The following is a 20,681-nucleotide window of genomic DNA, read 5'->3' as shown; positions in this document are numbered from 1 at the left end:
AGGGGGCTGTGTCTGGCGATATGTACAAGGGGGCTGTGTGGAGCAATTTACAGGTGGGCTGTATCTGGAGCTATCTACAGGGGGGCTGTGTGTGGCACTTTCTACAGGGGGCTGTGTGTGGAGCTATCTACAGGGGGGTGTGTCTGGCGCTATCTACAGGGGGGCTGTGTGTGGAGCTATCTACAGGGGGCTGTGTGTGGAGCTATGTACAGAGGGGCTGTGTCTGGCACTATGTAAAGGGGGGTTGTTTCTGGCACTATGTACAGGGGGGCTGTGTGTGGAGCAATCTACAGGGGGCTGTGTGTGGAGCTATCTACAGGGGGGGCTGTCTGCCGCTATATAAAGAGGGCTGTGTGTGGAGCAATCTACAGGGGGCTGTGTGAGGAGCAATCTACAGAGGGGCTGTGTGTGGAGCTATCTACAGGGGGCTGTGTGTGGCGCTATGTACAGGGGGGCTGTGTGTGGAGCAATCTACAGGGGGCTGTGTGTGGAGCAATCTACAGGGGAGATCTGGTGGATGATTTTTCCATTGACCGGTAGCAGAGTTACACAACTGTAAAAAAAAATCCCCATCATGTAACTCTGCTACCTGTCAAATGAAAAGTCATCAACCACAGGGTCTCCCTCTTGACTTTCATTGTTCTCAGCCTTTTGGTTTGTCCTGCAGCTGCTGCTGCCGTGATGAGCAAATGTTATATGCAAGATAGGAAAAGTAACACAAAGACGATATAACCGGACCCATAATATATGTGATATCCAGACAGTCTAGAGATCCGCAGAGAGAATGTGCGTGTGATATTTGCAGAAGGATATGGCCATGATTTGATGTGTTGATGCGGGATATTGGGCGTGGTCAGGGGCGCGGCTTAAAATGTCCCTCTTTTCCGAATTCAAAAGTTGGGAGGTATGCTGTATCTGCGTCTTGAAGATAAATACAGTTGAAACCGAGACATACCGCAGGCCTCTAGACTCAGGATCCAGGACGGTTGGCAGACATTCTTTGTGTACTTTTAGCTTTGGACAATATTGTTCAGGCCAAGTCATAGCCATCTTTTCTGCAAATATTGACAGTATGCATTGCTATGTCAGAGTTGGGCAAAATGACTGCCACTACACGGCACGGGAGGAGGTTTAACTTTAGTGTATTCCAGCAAGTGACTTGTTACTCTGCCAGACTTTCACACAATGTTCACACAAAATTAACTTAACTAAGTTTAGGGCTACTAAACCACCAGCCTGTCTTTATGCAGCTGGGGTTTAGCGTTCCAAACATGCCCATGTCAAAGCCGGCTATTTCGGCATTAGGTAAAAAATAACTTAATAAATTACACGAGAAGAGTCAAGGAGATGAGTCCAGCAGCATCAGGCAGTACACCTAAACCCCATCTCCATAGTGACATGCTGGTGCTTAAGTGTCCCCAATCTAGTAACAGGTTACCATTAAAAGGGTTGTCCGGGCAGAGATTACTGATGACCTATCCGCAGGCTAGTTCATCAGTATATGACCGGTGGGGGTCCGACACCCAGACCGCGCACCGATCAGCTGTTCTGGCTGCCTCCGGGCACCGGATGTTATGCACTGTATGCAGTGTTCGGAAACAGAAACAGATGAATTCGTAGACTGCATAGCGGCCATGTTGCAGAACTGCAACTCTGATCTTATTCACTTGAATAAAGGAACGGAGCTGCAGTACTGCAGCTCGGCCGGTTTTCTGTGACCAAAACCATCTGTTTCCAGAATGGACATCTGGTGCCCGGAGGTATCCAGAGCAACTGATCGGTGCAGGGTCTGGGTGTCGGACCCCCACCTATCATATACTGATGACCTATCCTGTGGATAGGTCATCAATAGTCCGTGTCCGGACAACCCCTTTAAGTGTAATTTAGCCAATATTTGGCATACAGATACACTTTACAAGTTTTAGTTCAGTTGTGTTCAGTGACATACGTAGAAAAAAGTGGGCCCCATGGCAAAGATCAAACTAGGTCACTCATAGTGCAAGTTTTGCCACCCTGGATAGTAGAGCCTGGTGTTGGCTTTCTCCCTTTCCATGACCTTTGGTCTAATACCCACCCCAAGGGTGTAGCTATAGGGAGTGCAGAGGTAGCCCACAGGTCTTTCTACCACATTAGAAGTTACCAGTATTATTAATGACAGGTGGGGGTCCCTTTTACAGATTATGTATTGGGGCCAAAGAGTTTCAATCTAAACCTCTGATCCATACTATTGTTTGATAACAACACAGTTCCTATGGAGAGGGGAGTCCTGTATAGGTTTACCCCATCTGTTAGCAAAAAATATGGATCAACAGGACTGGTCACCCTCTCTTCAAGGGCCCCATAGAAGCCACAGGGGCTGCCTCTATGGTACTTATGTATGTCCTCGGTTGTAACTACTTTAATATATAGGTATGCTCATTCAGTACACTATTTGTAAAATTTCCTACCTTTGGGTGTACAGTGTACAAAGCTTCTCTTTCCCAGAGGCCCTTATTCCATCCAAACACTGGGCTGAGTTGAGGCCCAGCATACCATCTGTGCAAGGAGGAGTCTTGGAGGTGCTTGGATGCTGATGGAATACAACAAATAATATTATGCAACTATTTATAAAGCAGAAGAACAATAAAAATGCATATTATAATATGAAGACACTCCACCCTGTTCTACAAAATAGTAAGCAGTATAAAAACAGACGGAAGATTTCACTTAATGTCGAAAGTTTTACTTAACTCATGTAATATATTGTACATCATCTTAATCACTTTGTTTTGGTTTTTTTTCATTTTAACTAAAAAAAAAAGTTTTTGAAAGGTTTCTGGCACATGAAATGCCTATGTGGAATCTCATTATTAGGTAATGATAGATCATCAACCTCATGCACTACAAATACAATTTCCAAGAATTCTTTAGTTACTGATGGAGATTTGCATTTGTGCTGAAGATAGCTTTTGCTTTGGAGCCAGTGGAAATGATCTGATATTATGCTCCTGTTTTTATTGGAGCCGTAAACTGGCAGCATGATCCAAGATCTCATTCTGAGGCCAGATCTCAAAGATTTAAATCATATTGAATCTTGATGAAACTTGTTAGCATGTCCTCATGTTGTAGAAACACTTATGCTGCACACTTTTCTAGGTATACTGATATTCCCCCCTGATAAACTATAGCTAAATATACTATATAAATCATAATATAGTTACAAAAATATTTAGCTTTTATGTATCTTTTCTTCTTATTAATTGCTTCTAAAATGAAAACACTTGATATTCTTGATTAAAATGAAAAACAGTTTTAGGTCTATAGCGTTTATGCAGACCTATGTACAGTCCGATACTGCAGTTGTGTTGCTCACTTGCATCTGCCACTTTTTCTACTGATATTTTTTTTTTTTTAAAAAGATTATACAGCAATTGTTTGTAGTTTGTAACAATGGAAAAACATAGGTCTATGTGGAAGCTATAGACACAAAACGGAAGGATTTAAAAAAAACAAACAAAAAAAAACAAAGCCATTTGCAAAGTTGCTTCACTTTTCATTTTAGATGCACTGGAGCAAAACAAAAAAAAATAATAATAATTGGTTGCAAATATGTACATAGCCTTGAAGTGTTTCGTTTTAGATCTAGAAGATCCCCAAATTAACATGTATTATTTGTAGCCATAAAATGCTACCATTATACGTAAAAAAAAATAGTTCTTGGGTAAGTAACATAAATAAATTCATATGACCTGACATTCCTAGATAAGTTCAGTTAAGTTCAATCTAAAGTTTTAAATAGTTTAAAAGTTCCACGACACAAAACATGGGTATTCCCATAAGGGGTATGCCACAAATGTATGAAACCTGCACCTATTCGTGTACGGGGGTCCCTGGACCCCGTCCACACCTTGTTAAGCGGCCCCTGGCCACCGCATCCTGGCGTCGACCGTGTGGCGAAGTGGCCGGGCTTACGGTAACGCTGTTTCTGTAAGCCCGGCCACCTCTCCGAACAGTCTACACCTTGATGCAGCTGCTTCACCACGGTTCGGACAGGTGTGAGTTCTAATCCCAGAGGTGGGACCCACAACTATCAGACATTTATGGCATATTCTGTGGATATGCCATAAACGTCTCAAATAGAAATACCATTTTAAGTAAAATTCAAGTTATAAAAATATCTACAATACTTGTCAATATTTGTCATATATATTTCTAGCATTGACGAAGCTGCATACATTTATTAGAGAAAACACAACCACAAAAACAACCCAGTATTCTGCTCAGTATTTTTCAGCAGTATTTGGAATTTGAAACCAGGAGTGGGTCCAAAACACTCAATAGATGCAAATATTTCCAATATACTCTTTATCCATGAAGGTTCCAGTGCTAGTTTTGGCTTACAAATACGGATGCAAAATGCTGCAGTGGGAAAGAGGACTTAAATGTATGACTTAAAGTCCCAAAACCAAATGTACAGTATGTACAAATGGACAGTATCCTCTACTATATAGATATATAGCTTTTCATAACAAAATTATGGAATATACTAAATATTTAAACCCAACTATAGTAGTAATAACGTTTTTAGATTTCAGATACAATGGTACATTTTACTTATTATTGTAGACGTTTTATTGCTGCAAGTTATAAATATTTTTTTAAAAAAAGTTGTAATTCATGAAGTCTAGGATTATATGGAAATTACTCTGTGGTTTACAATAAGATTCCTAATCAGTTGCTGAGTGAATGAAGCACAGATTATAATCAGAGCCAATGTAAGAAAAAGCTATTGCACTAATAATAATTGAAAACATATCCATGTTTTTTACATGCGCTCAATGAGGTAGTCTGGTTTACAGTGCTTAAGAGCCTTTTTAAAGTATCTGGTGGCACAGGACCAAACAGGTGGAGACAACTCAGTGGGATAGCCATTTATCATGGTCTCAAGGAAACTTCACACTTCCTTTGAAGTATATCACCCAGATTATCAAAAATACAGTATTTTTTCATCTTTTTTTTTTAAGGTTATTTTTGCCTTGTTGATACATAAATTGCAGGTAGTACTAAATCTTTCATGAATACCAATCAGGATAACGTAATTGGGCACGAGTAATGTTGTGTCTAATAATAGCCAAATGTAATTAATGCCTTTGTTTATAAAAACTGTTAATAGGAAGTCTGAAAATGTTTCCTTTATTTAATTTAACATAAACATCAGAACGGTTAATTAAGTATCGCTGAGGTATTGCAAACACTGACAGATGTCAAGGATCCAAAGAGGGAAAATTGAATGAGAAATGCCAAATAGGTCTTTGTTAACTCTGTTGAGGTTTCTGTTAATTTAAGCAGTTACTGGATTTGTAGGGACCCCACAGATCCAAAGACTTTCTTTATAACAAAACAATAAATAAAATAATGGTTCTGCTGGATTTTAACCTGTAGACAGAGTTAGTCTCGGCCACCAGAATATCCTCCGGTTGACACAGGCTCTAACACAAAAATGGTCATCAAAAGGTCCAGCAGAAGCCAACCACATTAGAGCAATAAAGTCACTCACTGCTAAGGTCTACTTCTTATGAGTTGATTAAAAAATAATCTAGTAGACCGTATTTATGATATGTCTTGTGGTAAAAAGATACCAACAAAGATTACTATGCATTTAAGAGTGGACGTCCACAGTATGGAGGTGGGCCCTCAGGATAATTTACGCTAATGGATCCAAGGAATCAGAATCCAAACACTGCCTGCAGAGCTTTTATTTTAATAGTCGGAGAGTTTTTTTTTCTCCATGTTACAAAGAAGAAAAAGGATATCTAAAGTAGCTCCCTATCTTGAAGAACACACCAAACTGCTCCTCATATCTCAGATGTACCCAACTGTATGCCTGCCTATGCAGTTACATACATCTGCCACTCTCTTGCATGGTATACTTTTTCTTTGGAGGGGGGCAGTTGTATTGGAAAGCATAGTGTCATATGCCTGGTCAATAGGAGTCTTTGGGCATGTCAGGCGTATTCATCAAGATCATTTCCTAAGGTATATGCGGAACACAATGTGAACAGAGTCTTAGCTGCAATCGCAAACACTTTCAGGGTTTTTGTGGTGTTAGGTTATAATTGTTTGTTTGGAATGATTAGCCCTAGGCAAGTACAATACCGTGATAAACAGTTTAGTAAGGCCCACAATGGAGATGAAAAAGTGGTTTAATAAGGGCTCATTCACATGAGCGAGAATCTTGTCCGTATGCTGTGCGTTTAAACAACGCACCGAACACGGACACGTTGATTTCAAAGGGGCTATTCACACATGCGTGAGTTTTCACGTAGTGAGTGTCCGTTGCATGAAACTCACCACATGTCCTATATTGTTGCGTTTTCATGCACCTAGCCGGCCCATTGAAGTCAACGGGTGCGTGAAAAATCATGGCTAGCACAGCCATGCACATCCGTGTGCGGTCAGCGTTTTACGCATCAATTACATTGATGCGTAAAAAAAAGTACTTGCGAGTGCGTGAAAAGCACATGCCACACACAAAGCCCACTGATGCAAAACACAATGCACACAGATTTACACATGTTTTTTACGCATTAGATTTATGTTTTTTTGTGTTTTTTTTTTACATTTTCTTTCATTGTATTTATTTTCATCCCATGCTTCTGTGAGGAAAAAGCTGCACTTTACATTAACTAACAAAAAATGAGATGTGAATCATTTTAACAAGTAATCACACAGTTAATTTCAATACAAAAATCCAATGAATATACAGCCTTGGGGCGAAGATACATATCAGAATAACTTAAAAATAAAAAAAAGGTCATATAGGGTTAAATCTTAAATCTTCCAAAATAAATAAAGTCAGAATTAGTTTCTCGCAAGTGATACATTAAGATCAGACCTATAATTGTTAGATTACGCAGTATACGACCTAGTTAAGTATGCCACATGTTAACATTTATCTTTGTTAAAAAGTATTTTTCCTCAAACTTGTGTTGTGGTTTACATACTCGGTGACAGAATTTTTCCATCAGGCCAGTAATAGATTGCTGTGAGCAAACTGTATGAAAAAGTGTATGTGAAAATATTGTACAACTCTATTACAATGGTAAAAAAAAATTCTAGGTGCGTTCTCAAGTTGATGTAGAAATAATACTCTGGTTACTTATCCAAAGTTAAAACAATCAACTTCAAAATTAAGACATATTACATAAAAATTCATTTTAATAATTTGTATATTGCAAAAAATCATTATAACTCAATGAATAGTAGATGTATTCTCTCCCCGAAATCTGTTGTGAACACAGCCTAAACCTAATGCCTGCTGCTGATACAGATTTTTTTATTGACAGCTTTACAAATGAATCTGCATAGTCCAGCCACGTGTCTATCACAGTGAGGGTATGTTCACACGGCGGGGGTCCGTAACGGCTGAAATTACGGGGATGTTTCAGCCTGAAAACATCCCCGTAATTTCAGCCGTACCGGCATGTGCGGGCGCTTGAACGCCGCGTCAATTACGGCCGTAATTAGCGCTGCTATTCATTGGAGTCAATGAATAGCGGCTCCAATTACGGCCAAAGAAGTGACAGGTCACTTCTTTGACGCGGGCGTCTATTTGCGCGCCGTCATTTGACAGCGGCGCGTAAATATACGCCTCGTGTGAACAGACAAACGTCTGCCCATTGCTTTCAATGGGCAGATGTTTGTCAGCGCTATTGAGGCGCTATTTTCGGGCGTAATTCGGGGCAAAAACGCCCGATTTACGTCCGTAAATAGGCCGTGTGAACATACCCTTATGTTTGCCGAATTCTGGAGAGGCATGGGAATATTTGTGGTTTTGTCGTACAATGAAGAGCCAGTTTAGCAGCTTTTACTGAAGACAGACTTCAAGCAATGGGTCTTAAAATGATTTAAGAAAAATGTAATTTTAGACAATGGGAAACTGTATAAACACAAAACAGTTTGAGAGCTATTACTGTATTAATTTATAAAACAATTATAAAATACACATATCAAATACACATAGCCCCAATGTTAAAACATAACCGCCCTCTTAGGCCTCATGCACACGACCGTATTTTTTCCCACCCGTAAATACTGGCGTAAATACGGGTCCGGTGTCACACGTATTCCACCCGTTTTGCACCAGTATTTACGAACCCGTGCTCGTAAATATGGGTCCGGTGTCACACGTATTCCACCCGTATTTACGAGCACGTTTTTGGCAGCAAAATAGCACTGCACTAATCGGCAGCCCCTTCTCTCTATCAGTGCAGGATAGAGAGAAGGGACAGCCTTTTCTGTAATAAAAGTTAAAGAAATTCATACTTACCCGGCCGTTGTCTTGGTGACGCGTCCCTCTCTTCACATCCAGCCCGACATCCCTGGATGACGCGGCAGTCCATGTGACCGCTGCAGCCTGTGATTGACCTGTGATTGGCTGCAGCGGTCACATGGCCTGAAACGTCATCCAGGACGTCGGCCCGGATGTCGAGAGGGATGCGTCACCAAGGCAACGGGCGGGAGACCGGACTGGAGGAAGCAGGAAGTTGTCGGTAAGTATGAACGTCTTTTATTTTTATTTTTTACAGGATAGGGGATACATGTCTTGTTTATGGCAGAGCGGGGAGATACCTCCCCGCTCTGCCATAGTTTTCATTGTAGTCCCGGCGGTAGTTACGCCACTGGGCTGTGGCCTGCAGACCGGGTAGTTCCCTGACCTCGCCTCACCTCGCAACGCTCCCGTAATCACGGGTGAACACACGCAGCCACCCATGATTACGGGAGCCCCATAGACTTCTATGGGATGCCCGTGCCGTTATTACGGCATGAAATAGGGCATGTTCTATCTTTTTTAACGGCACGGGTACCTTCCCGTGAGCAAACGGGAAGGTACCCGTGGCTAACAGAAGCCTATGAGCCCGTTATTGCGGGTCGTAATAACGACCCGCAATAACGGGTGTTTTTACGGTCGTGTGCATGAGGCCTTAGTTGAATAAAATAAATAACATTATTAATCAAATTTTTTGTAACTGTCTGATCCTCACTTAACTCAAAAGTAAATATGTTCTAGAAAGTGTTACATTTGTAAGGCTCTGCAACTCCATTCAAATACAATGGGGCAGATGTACTAATGCAGTCTACAATTTAGACCGTGTGAACTTAGACAAGGCCGTCTAAATTCATCACAGTGGTGAACGCTACATGATAAATTTGGTGAATCTTACTAGACCTGCTAGACTCTTTTCTTCTCCTTATACAACCTTTGATTTAGCTTAGTTTGCAATAGTTTGTTTTGGTGCATGATGGCACATCTTAAGCCATATCCCCATTCAATTAAACCATGCCATTTTTAAAAAGTGTCTAGTGAGGTGCTAACATCGGCTTTAACAAGAAATGCACCAAACAGTGCCAGATTTTGGAGCAAATTACGACACATTCGAGCTGCAAACACATTAGTACATCTGCCTAATTAATCCACTATTCCCAAATGAAGAAGACACGGAACAGTAATAAATCCTTCCGAAGTAACCAGCCTTTCTTAATTACTCTAAGGCCTCATGCCCACTTCAGTTTTTTCCTTCAGGGTGCTATCCGTTTTTGTCACTGATAGCACCCGGACCCATTAATTTCAATGGGTCCATGTAACTTCCGTTATTTTCATGGATCCGTTGTTCCATTCCGTCAAAAGTAGAGCATGTCCTACTTTTGTCAGTGATTCCGTGACCGTGGGGCCCATAGAAGTCAATGGGTCAGTGAAAAAAATGGACGGCACACGTAAGGCTTCCATGTGCCGTCCGTTTTTGACGGATGCGTTACCCTAGCAATGGCAGGGCTTGCCAAAGTTCACAGACTACAGTACACATTCATTCCTGAAGATGGATGTTGAGAGACTCATTAGGATGGTGCATGATCACCATGGGTGTTTCCTGGGACATGTGACAAGTTCAAATGAAGTTTAATACCTTCCGTTTTTTTAACGGATCCATGAAAAATGGAAGCCAAACGGAAGCACAACGTCCGTTTAAAATGGAAACACAAAACGGACACGGAGTACACACGTAAATCACACGGATACCATAACGGACACAAGGATCCGTGAAAAACGGCCGTGAAAACAATGATGGAAGTGTGAAGAGGCCTAACAGAGCAGTGACAGCTTCTCCAGAAAGTAATAAAATATCCCAAAAACATTCAAAACAACTGCCAACCTCTCTAGCCTCAGCTAGGGTCATTGCTCATGACTCACTGTAAGAAACTGGATGAAAATTGAATTAATGGGATAGTAACAAGTTAGAAGTCACTGTGCCGCCTCGGATCCTGTTGTGATCTAAGTTGGGCTCAGTAGAACTGTGGGAGTGATGGGTATTGCAGGCGTAACATAGACGCTAAAAATTGGCCTGTATTTTGCTGTCTGAAAGAAACTTAACATGAATTCTCATCTCAAACTAAAACCACACCAAAAATAGCTCCCAAGCCATTTGGGCACTGGTATATAGACAGAAAAGTTTAAAGTGGATATAGCTTATTGGGTAAACATTAGTCCAATTATATTCAGTTTAAAAGCAAATACACCAACAATAAAGCATATCATACACACATGGTGTGTGTGGGGGGGGGGGGGGGGCAGGCTTTACTGTCTCAGGACCAAAAAAACTTGAGAATGTCCCACTATGTAACTGTCTATATTGTGTTACGCAAGACAATGATTCCAACAAAAAGAGGCAAATCTAAAATCCACTGTAGGGCTACAGTTTTTTTTTTCAAGTAGATATGAATTTACAAATGGCAGATCCATAGGCACTTGTACACAATTATTTCAATTTTCGTCTTGTGAATTTGTGATCTGTCATACACAAATATTACTTTTTTTGGTCAATGATCAACACAAGCCCCTTTTTATAAATGTGATTCAATGCATCTATATTTATTATAAACACAATTTCCACTCATTTAGACCCATGGCATTTCTAGAAGAAATTCTGTATATTAATACCACATAATTTTCGAAAATATTGGGGCAGATTTTCTAATGCTGTGTAATATTAAGACACCGTAGGCAAGGACCAAGCTGTAAGAAGATGCGCCAAATTCTTTATACTACCTCTTGTTTGGCTCTGTTTACACCAGTTTTTTTGCGCCAAAATTTTGGTGCACATTGGCACATTTTAAGCCATATCCCCTTGCCGAGGCTACAATTCTGGTGCAACAATAATAGTAAACCTGCCCCAATAACTTTAGACTGCATGTAAAGTATTTAAAGAGGCTCTGTCACCAGTTTATAACTGTCCTATCTTCTACCTAATCTAATAAGCGTTTAATGTAGATAAGTAATGTGTGTTGTTTTTAAAACAAAAACAAAATAAAACATATGTTGCTTTTTGACAAAGTTATGAGCATTTTAAGTGTTATGCAAATTTGTTCTTAACGCCCAAGTGGGCGTTTTTTTACTCTTGACCAAGTGGGCGTAGTAAAGAAAAGTGTATGACCCTGACCAATCAGGGTCATACACTTCTCTTCATTCATATCCAGCTTAATCCACAACAAGATCACGTTGTGCTGTCACTTACTCCCGTAGTTCCTTCACACAAGCGATGGGAGAATGACCAGACATCACCTCCAGCCTGGAGGTGATGTCTAGTCATACTCCCGTCGCTTGTGTGAAGGAACTACGGCAGTAAGTAAAGGCACAGTGTGATCTCGCGAGATCACGCTGTGCTTCGGATTAAGCTGGACATGAATGAAGAGAAGTGTGTGACGCTGATTGGTCAGCGTCATACACTTCTCTTTACAATATCCACGTGGTCAAGGGTAAAAAAAATATTAAGAACAAATTTGCATAACACTTAAAATGCTCATAACTTTAACAAAAACATTATCTACATTAAAGCGCCTATTAGATTAGGTAGAAGATAGGGCAGTTATAAACTGATGACGGAGGCTCTTTAACAAGCTTTCAAGTAATATGGTTATTAGGGGTTTGTCATGTCCATGGCCGCGGCCCGTCCGGTTCACTCACCTCCTGACGGCCGCAGCCATGGGTCTGCGAGCGCTGTCCCCCTCCTCAGGAGATGCCAGCGCTCACATCCACTCACCTTGGCCGGGTCCCATAGTGTACGCGCACACGCTCGTGCCCGCTCTTAAAGGGACAGCGTGCGCACCGGACTTTAATGTGAAATCAGCCCTGGAGTGCCCTGGACTATAAGAAGGGCCCAGCCCCCTGATTCCATGCCTGGGCATTGTTTGTCGTATCCTAGTTTGTCTAAGCAAATGGTCTCCTAGTGTTTTCCAGTTTCCAGTGTTCCCTGTTCCTGTATTCTGTATCCCGTGCTATCCTGGTCAAGTGCCGTGCTGTGCTGTAGTCGTGCTGTGCTGTATTCCACACCTGCCCTACTACTTCTTGCCTGACGTCTACCTGTTGCCTAGTCCCAGCCGAGCCTGTCTTACTACTGTCCGAGATGCCACAGGTACCCTATACGAACTATAGACTGTGACCTGCGCCCTGTTGGCCAGCTGCCATACTGCCAAGGAGGTACGGCCCAGAGGGGTCCACGAACCCTACATGACAGTATGCTCAGGCCATGGACCACGCTGGTCGATCCAAGAACAAGATGACGTCACGAGAGATGCAGACGGATATGCTAGACTACACCTCCTGGCAGTGTTGATCCTCATTTTTCTTTGCCACTTCCAGACCGCTATGATGGAGACGCAGGTACCTGTGGTGGATTTTTGAACCAGTGCCAAATCCACTTCAGCCTGTATTCAAGGGCATTTTCGTATGATGGCGTAAGGGTCGCTTTTATCATCTCTCTTCTTACTGGCAAGGCCCTTGCATGGGCGAACGCTATCTGGGAGAGACAAGGACCAGAGACCCTTGACTTCCAGGGGTTCCTCCAGACATTTCTCACAGTGTTTGAGGAGCCTGGATGAGTCTCCTCTGCAGCGGCTTACTTGATGAACCTACGCCAAGGAGAAATCTCTGTGGGCGCGTATGCCATCCACTTCCACACCCTGGCGGGAGAACTGTTGTGGAACAATGAAGCCCTGGTGGCTAAATTCTGGCATTGACGGTCTCCTAAAATTAAGGACGAACTTGCCGCTCGGGACCTGCCGTCTACCTTGGATGACCTCATCCTTCTGGCCGCCCGGAATGATAGAAGGCTCCAAGAATGGCTCCAAGAGGTTCGTCGGGTGGGAGGTCTTCCTAGTCCGGTCCCTACCTTGCAGCAACCCCTGCTGTCCTCACATGCCGATCCTCTTAAGGAGTCTGTGAGGATGGACCAATGTAAGCGGTTCAGAGTCATGTCCGTCAAGTTTTGCTGCGGTTAAGGGAGAATCGTCTGTACGCCAAGTTGGAGAAGTGAGTGTTTGAAAAAGATGCTCTACCCTTCCTGGGCTACATTATCTCGAATAGAGGTCTCAAGATGGGACCTGAAAAGGTAAAGTCTGTCCTGGAATGGCCAGGCCTCAAGGCTTAAGGACCATACAGCGCTTTCTGGTATTCGCCAATTTTTACAGGCAGATTATTCCAAACTTCTACTCACTGACATCTTTCTCTAACCTCACTAAGAAGGGCATGGAACACCAAGCTGTGGACTCCTGAGGCAGAGTCCGCATTCAATAGCCTGAAGAGTGCCTTCACGTCAGCCTCTTTCCTGCATCATCCTGATGTTTCTCTACAGTTCTCGTTGAAGGTGGACGCATCCTCTGTTGGTGCTGGTGCACTCCTGTTCCAGAGAGGTTCCAAGGGCAAGTCAATGGTATGTGGATATTTCTGTAAGCTCTCCTCTTCCGCAGAACGCAACTACTCGATTGGAGATCGGGAGTTACTGGCAATCAAATTGGCACTGGAGGAGTGGAGACATCTACTAGAGGGCGCAGCTCATCCCATCCTGATTTTTATGGACCACAAGAACCTCACCTATCTTCAGACGGCCCAACGGCTGAACCATCGTCAGGCCAGGTGGACGCTGTTATTTACCAGGTTCCAGTTTGAGCTCTATTATCACCCAGCCGACAAGAATGTGAGGGCCGATGGCTTGTCCAGGTCTTTTGAGAAGACACCATGGAAACCTCACAGAACATTATTGATCCGTCTTGTATTGTCTCTGTCAACCCCCTGCAAGTTGGGGACATTCCTCCAGGGAAGACTTTTGTGTGCCTGGCTGACAGAGGGAGAATCCTCCGCTGAGGACACTCCTCTAGACTGGCAGGTCACGCGGGGACCCGTAAGACCCGAGATCTTATTACCCGTCATTTCTGGTGGCCTACGCTGCCCAAGGATATTATGGACTTTGTTTCTTCCTGCTCAGTGTGTGCAGCTAGCAAGGTCGTTCACTCCAGACCTGCTGGCCTGCTCCAGTCGTTGCCTGTGCCCGATGCTCCCTGGCAGCATATATATCTATGGACTTTATCATTGACCTGCCTCTCTTTGCTGGATGCAGTACTTTCTGGGTGGTGGTGGATCGATTTTCGAAGATGGCCCACTTCGTTCCTCTGACCGGTCTTCCTTCTGCTCAACTGGCCAAGCTTTTCATCCAACACATCTTCCGCCTGCATGGCTTGCCGCAGCATATTGGGTCTGATCAGGGGGTTCAGTTTACCTCAATGTTCTGAAAAGCCCTCTGCGGACTCCTAGGTGTAAAGTTGGACTTTTCCTCGGCCTATCATCCTCAGTCCAATGGTCAGGTCGAGAGGATCAATCAGATCTTGGAGAACTACTTACGCCATTTCATCTCCAAGCAGCATGATGACTGGGTGAAGTTGCTCCCTTGGGCTGAATTCTCTTACAATAATCACACCAGCGAGTCCACAAGGAATACATCGTTCTTTATTATCTATGGCCAACACCCACAAATTCCTCTCCCGGTTCCTGATACGTCCGAGGTACCAGCTGCTGACACGGCTTTTAGGGACTTTCTGCAGATCTGGCAGCAGACTCGATCCTCCATCCTGCTGGCGGTCAACCGCATGAAACAAAAGGCGGACACAAGGAGAAGAGAACCTCCTCAGTTTCTTCCTGGCACGAAGGTCTGGCTCTCCTCCAAGAATATTCGACTGAGGGTGCCATCGTACAAATTTGCTCCCATGTTTCTGGGACCCTTTGAGATCCTGCAGCAGATCAACCCTGTCGCCTACAAGCTTCGACTCCCTCCTACTCTCAGGATCCCCAACTCCTATGTCTCTCTTCTTAAACCGGTGGTTCTGAACCGCTTTACCAAGACTCCTAGCCCTGCGGTTGCCTCCAGTGGCCCTTCAGACACCTTTGAGGTTAAGGAGATCTAGAACACCAAGAAAGTGAGAGGAAAGACTTTTTATTTGGGGGGATTGGAGGGGGTTTGGTTCTGAAGGGAGGTCCTGGGAGCCAGAGGAGAGCCTCCATGCTCCTACCCTTCTGAAGAAGTTTCTCTCTCGCTCTGGCCCCAAGAAGAGGGGGCGTAAGAGGGGGGATATTGTCATGTTCATGGCTGCGGGCCGTCAGGTTCACTCTCCTCCTGACGGCCACAGCCATGGGTCTGCGTGCACTGTCCCCAGTCTCTCCTCAGGAAACACCAGCGCTCACATCCACTCACCTCGGCCGGATCCCATAGGGTGCGCGTGCACACTCGTGCCCGCTCTTAAAGGGGCAGCGTGCGCACCGAACTTTAATGTGAAATCAGCCCATGAGTGCCCTGGACTATAAGAAGGGCCCAGCCCCTTGCTTACATGCCTGAGCGCTGTTTGTCGTATCCTAGTTTGTCTAAGCAAATGGTCTCCTAGTGTTTTCCAGTTTCCAGTGTTCCCTGTTCCTGTATCCTGTATCCCGTGCTATCCTGGTCAAGTGCCGTGATGTGCTGTAGTCGTGCTGTGCTGTATTCCACGCCTGCTCTACTACTTCACGCCTGACATCTACCTGCTGCCTAGTCCCAGCCGAGCCTGTCTTACTACTGTCCGAGCTGCGACAGGTACCCTATATGAACTATAGACTGTGACCTGCACCCTGTTGGCCAGCTGCCATAACGCCAAGGCGGTACAGCCCAGTGGGTCCGCGAACCCTACGTGACAGGGTTTCCTTCTGGTCTTACTTTAAGCTATGTAAAACGACTGTCACTTTTTGAGTATATAAAAATAGAGTATGTCAAATTACTCATGCACAGAGCCGAATTGAGGCTTCATAAAAAAAATGAGTGAAACACACCCATCTTACAGCACCCATACACACATTAACTCTATAATACGGTGATCTTTGGAGACACACAGTAGTATGGAGCCGTAGGGACTTTGTGTGACCTTACACGCTTCATACAGACGACTTTGTCATTTACAAGATTTTTAAGGGACAAAAGGCTATAAACATAAAAAATACCAAATCGAAATCTATGTGAGAGAACCGTTAAACAGGGTAATAAACACAAAATGTTATCAAATTTTATCTTAACATACTACTGTGGCTAATAGCTTACGTACATATGGCATATTTGATGCAGATTTTCTGAGTACAGTACAATGCATGGGAATTAAACTTTTTTTATTGCAGATTTTAGAACATGCTACAGGTTTTAATATTCGCAGAATGCTCTATTCTGTCGCAGATTATTTTTCTAAATTTGCCATAAAAAAGTTGAATTCTGCGTTAAAATCTAAATATTAATAGTATGCAACCATAAATTATATAATCTCCTTTCTGCCCAGTGTATATGTGTATTATATAGCAAAATTTGTCTTGCATTACATTAAATATATGACAGAAACTTTCATTGCATCAACACCATACATCGTGCCTTGCCAAAATCAATATTGGTACATACAACTGTACAGGTCTAAAAAGCATAGTATATCAGCAGAACAATAGGATTTCTATAATGTTTAGGCATTGTGCTATCTGAAGGGGTATACAGTCCATAAGCATGACAAATTAACATGTAAGAGGTTATTTCCACTTAAGGACAGATTTCTAATTGTAACAGCATGCCCTGCGGTTTATAGAATAGAGCTTTAGTGGGTGTCATTAGAGCAGAAAGCCCCTGGATCTCAGCCCTAAGCTCCCAACTAAACAAAGAGAATCAATTACCAAAATTATAGTCTAAGGAGAGTTCCATCTAAAAAGAAAATCTCAACCAAGGGTTGCGCAAGCTTGAAGGCAAGAATGTTGGCCATATTGTAAAAGGAAAAGTTCAACAAAGTAAGCGTCAAGCTTCAATAAACTTCATCTCAACAGTTTCCTTACTTTAAATAAATTATATTAAAGCTTTGGTTTGCAGCCACTTTAAATATTATATTAGGGAACGATCAGTAATTCATCTTATCTTAACGGTTAGGCTTTGTTCACACAGTTTGGTGCAGTTTTTGCTGCATTTTTTTTTCAACCAAAACAAGGATAAATTAAAAACAGAAAGTATTGTACTTTTCCTGCGTACAAAAAAAATTAATTTAAATGTCCAGTCTGAACAATGCCTTAGAAGTAATTTCCAAAACGAAGCATTCAGGGCATCTCTGAAATTAAATTCCGTAAAACTGTCCTACAGCCACCTTTACCAGTATGTAGGTGCCTTAGTAGAATTCAAGAGCCACTTACAATGTCTGCGTTTATGTTCACAGACATACAGCAACTGCTTCTGCAAGAAGTCTAATTACATAATACATGCTACCTAAAACAGCTCCTGGAGTCTACCAAAGGCTTCTGCAGGGTACCAGCAGGAAATTATAAATGGTTTGTTCACACGTGGTAGATTTGTTGCAGAAACAATTTCTACAGAAAATTTGCGCCATTCAGATGAATGGGACAATTGCAGAAATTTCTGTGCAACAAATTTTCCACTCGGGAACATACCCTAATAAAATTGCCAATCTGCTGGAAAGAATTGCACCTATAAAAGAGAATAACCCAAAAGCATAATTCATCATGGATTAAAGGTGATCCATTTTAAAAGTATAACACATGGATCGCTATTAAAAATTGTCCTATTGTTAGGGCTTTAGTTACACAGTTCCATCATACTAGGCTGCTTATAGGCCTACATTGTGACTCCTTGAACTTGTCTGATTTTATATAGAAGTTTCATGGATCCATATATAAAATCTGAGAAAAAAAAAAACCCATGCACCATATCAACACACATGAAATTCCGACAGCCTGTAATAAGGACCCATAGGGAACTTACAGGGTCCATGTGGGCACTATGGACTGTGTTACTGAGCCTCAATAAAAGATCACCTCAGGTATGTAGCCCATTTTTATATGAACACGTTTTTTTTATTTTCAACTTGAAAAAAATGATGTTTTTTTAATGTGTTTTGATCTCTAAACCAAAACCAGCAGTTGATTAGAACCAAAAGAAAATGATGGATTAAAGACATCTACTTCTCTATTAGGATCCTTTCACTATTTTATGTAAAAAAAAATACAAAAAAAAAAATACGGTATATCCACAATATGGACAAAAGTATAGAAATACCCATTACACCTACAGTAGATTTTATAACATTCCATTCCGTAGGCATTAATATAGAGTTTGTCCCTTTTTGCAGCTAAGACAGCTCCCACTTGTCTGGGAAGGCTTTCTACAAGATTTTGGAGTGTGTCTGCGGGAATATTTGCCCATCCATCCAGAAGAGCATTTGTGAGATCAGACACTGATGTTGGATGAGAGGGCCTGGCTCGCAATCTCTGTTCTAGTTTACACTTCCCCTTCACTAGAAATAAGGGTCCTTAACCCTGAAACCCTCCTCCAAACTTTACAGTTGGCACAATGCAGTCAGTCAGGTAACGTTCTCCTGGCATTCGCCAAACCCAGACTTGTCCATCAGACTGTCAGAGAGAGAAGAGTGATTCGTCACTCCACAGAACATGTTTCTACTGCCCCAGAGTCCAGTGGTAGCATGCTTTAAACCACTCTGTCCGATGCTTTGCATTTAGCTTAGAGATGTAAGGATTGCATCAGAGGCTTTGCTAGGGTCTTAAAAGATCAGGGGCATAAGCATCAAGACACATGTTTACCCCCCCCCAAAAAAAATATATTTTTAAATACATATCAGAGATAGCATATCTATTAGACTAAGGCCCCTATAGCCACACCACTGGATAGAATTGGATGCATTGTCTCAGCAGACTTTATCACATGATAGGCTTAGATGCAGTTGTTCAGCAGACAGTATCACAAATGATTGGCTTAGATATAGGGCCCAGCTCGCTGACACTGCGGCTCCAGTGGTGAACCCAGGAAAGGTAAGATAATAATTAGTTAGCTTTTTTATGTGTTACTGATTATTTTTGTGTGTTTGTGGTTTTTTACAGGTTAATTTTTGGACTACTTCAGATTCGAAGACTACTTCATGGATGGCGTTTTTTTTATTTTCAATAAAATGTTTAACGAGGTTTGTGTGTTTTTTTTTTATTTCAAAAATATATATTTTCTATGTCCTTGTATTTTTTTTAAACTTTATTACTAACGCCTTGGCCGCTGGCTGATTGACCGCATCCCTTACTAAGGTGAAGCCTAATGTTAGCCGGTGAAAAGGCTAACACTAACCCCTATTACCCCGGTACCCACCGCCCCCAGGGGTGCCGGGAAGAGCCGGGTACGATCCAGTACTCAACCATCTGTAGTGATGGTTGGACACAGGGGCAGCCGCAGGCTGGTATTATTAGGCTGGAAAGGGCTAAAAAAGTGGGCCTTCCCACCCTGCTAATGCAAGCCTGCTGCTGGTATGTTGTAGCTGGCTGTTTATGAAAAAAAGGAGGGACCAGACATGGGGTCCCTCCTATTTTTCATAACCAGCCAGATACAACATAGCAGTAGCAGGATGGCATTACCAGGGTGGGAAGGCCCACTTTTTTTTAGCCCTTCCCAGCCTAATAACACCAGTGTTGCGATGTTGTGCGCGGCGCACAGCGTCGTGACGTCATGCATGGCACACAACATCATGACGCGAGAAGACGTCAGGACCTCCGCTGCACTCCAGAAGGAGGAGGGTAAGTATACTGTGAGTTACTATAGTAACAGGGGAACATGGAGTTTATTACATAGGCACCATAGAAGTGGTGTGGCCACGGGGCCCCCTTGCTTTGGGGCCCGGGCGCAATTGTTACCGCTGCGAGCCCTATAGCTACATCATTATGCAGCAGTCGCCCGGGGATCCAGGGCACCATGCCAAAGATTCAGGGCTTGGGCCCCCGAAAGCACGGTGCTAGCGACGCCACTTGCTTGTATGCAGCTGTTTGGCCATGAAAACCCGTGCCATGAAGCTCACAGTTTTTGTGTGGATGTTAATACATGAGGAGGTTTCGAACTCTGCAGTTATTGAATTAGCAGAGCGTTGGTGACTTTTATGCACTATGCACCTTAACACTTGGTGACCACACTCTGTAACTATACATGGTCTGCCACTTTGTGGCTGAGTTGTTGTGGTTCCTAAATGCTTCCACTTTGCAATAATATCACTCACAGTTGATTGTGAAATATCTAGGAGGGAAGAAATTTCACAAACTGACTTGTTGCAACAGTGGCATCTTATTATAGTAAGATCAAACTCAGTGAACGCTTTAGAGCTCCTCAAAATGTGCAGCGCACCTCACTGGTGAGGCACAGCTCTTTGACCAGTGGGGTGCAGGTACCTACCATTGATGGGATAAGATCCAGCCAGTTCTCCCGAACTGGTTGTTAAAATTACAGCCAGCTTACGGAACCGTGGAGAAGCGGGATCCTGAACCAGTCCCTCTGTAT

The 20,681-nt window shown here is 42.9% G+C and overlaps 1 protein-coding gene across 2 annotated transcripts in view; it reads right to left on the bottom strand.

The window, feature by feature from the left end:
* NGF (nerve growth factor) overlaps positions 1–20,681 on the bottom strand; it is a 78,398-nt gene that overhangs the window by 10,274 nt on the left and 47,443 nt on the right. For both annotated transcript variants that reach the window (XM_075850690.1, XM_075850691.1), the window contains exon 2: positions 2,448–2,569. The gene's annotated coding sequence lies outside the window, so the exon portion shown is untranslated. The remainder of the gene's footprint in view (positions 1–2,447; positions 2,570–20,681) is intronic.

The sequence above is a fragment of the Rhinoderma darwinii genome, chromosome 2, assembly GCF_050947455.1.
Source record: "Rhinoderma darwinii isolate aRhiDar2 chromosome 2, aRhiDar2.hap1, whole genome shotgun sequence".
Lineage (NCBI taxonomy): Eukaryota > Metazoa > Chordata > Amphibia > Anura > Rhinodermatidae > Rhinoderma > Rhinoderma darwinii.
Note: the sequence above shows the minus strand (reverse complement) of the source record. Positions and strands in the feature narration are given on the sequence as shown.